The sequence below is a fragment of the Grammomys surdaster genome, unplaced genomic scaffold, assembly GCF_004785775.1.
Source record: "Grammomys surdaster isolate TR1022 unplaced genomic scaffold, NIH_TR_1.0 64, whole genome shotgun sequence".
In the NCBI taxonomy this organism is placed as follows: domain Eukaryota; kingdom Metazoa; phylum Chordata; class Mammalia; order Rodentia; family Muridae; genus Grammomys; species Grammomys surdaster.
Window position 1 is genome coordinate 10,802,615 of NW_021604566.1, and position 1,591 is coordinate 10,804,205.

The window sequence follows — 1,591 nt, forward strand, 5'->3', positions numbered from 1 at the left end:
TTTCTTTCTTTCTTTCTTTCTTTCTTTCTTTCTTTCTTTCTTTCCTTTTAATATTAAATATTTCCTTCACTTACCTTCTAACCTTTGCCCATATTTGAGAATGGAATACTGAAGAGCTAGTTAGCTGCTGTGTATATCAGCAAGGTTGTTTTCACCTGAAATTTCTGGAATCTGTTGTCTGATACAAGTCTGGTTTTGCTAGATTTATTGTTGGAATTTGGAAGTCTTGTTACTGTACATTTTCTGGAAAGCCAGGGGACAGACTAGTGCAGAAGACAGTTTTTATTCAAGTCTGAATTGCAGACAGTGGCAAATGGGGGTAGAAATATTCTGATCTCTCAGACCCCCCATTTGCAAAACAGAAACAATTCTCAGGGTTTCATGGGGATGGTGGGTAGAAGTTGCCTGCCTCTAGGACTCTTTGGTTTTAGGTCCATTCCTTCATACAAGTAGAAAAGCAGGGTCAGGCTTTGTGCCTTTGGAAGTGAACTTCAAGTCTGGATTTCTGCAGTGCCTGTTAAATCAATTTGGTAAAGATGATCATGGACTGTAACCATAAATTCTACTTAGTCCACTGGGGCACGAGTTCTCTGTTACATAACCTTAGTGATTGTTTCTAATTTAATATGGTCTTTAGTCCTAACTCATCTACATGATAAATCAGTAACAGTGCAGCATGATTAGGGGACTACTGTTTTTTTTTTTTTTTTTTACTAAGTCTTCTTTAACACCATTCATTTGTAGTGCCTACAGATCTTTTCTTTTGGGTTAGATGGTTTCTCCAGAAAGGAATCCTCTGATGTCAGCTGGAGTACTCCTAGTCCGAGACTAGAACTGGGAGAAAAAGTATAGGTTTTTTTTTTGTTGTTGTTGTTTTGTTTTTGTTTTTTTGTCAGAACATTGACTTCTCATATTGGTAGAGGACTACTCACCATTTGCCAGCTGTGTAGCTGGCCTGTCTTCTCACAAACTTGGTCTGGGGTTTGATGTGTCCTCTGCAAAACTTGCTTGCTAGAAACTCAACCTATAAACTTAAAGCGATGGCATTTACAGGTGTAAGGATTTAGTGTTAGATCCTGTAGTGTTACAAAGAGAGGAAGAGAACCCAAGCTCACACCTCGTTCTCTCGCCATGTGCCTCCCTCGGCCATGCTATGTACATGCAATGAGAAGATTTAGATGCTGACCAAATACCAGTACAGTGCTTTTGGCCTTTCCAGTTCTAGAGCTATGAGTTATAAAGCAGCCCTCCCCCTCACCTTCCCAGCCCCTGCCACACACTCAACGAAACAAATCCAGGAAAGCAGTTATGCAGACCTGTAATCCCAGCAACTCTGGAGGTATAGGTAGGAAGATGGCAAACTTAAGGCCTGCTATATAACACACACACACACACACACACACACACACACACACACACACTCAAGCACATGTGATGTCAGGAATGGCAGAGGTAGTGATGGCGGTGGCGGTGGTGGTAGTCTGTGGTGGAGGTGTATTAGTTGGTGGTGGTAGTCTGTGGTGGAGGTGTACTAGGGATGTATACCAGTTGCTAAAGTACTTTCCTAGCATTACTGAAACCCTAAGGTTCT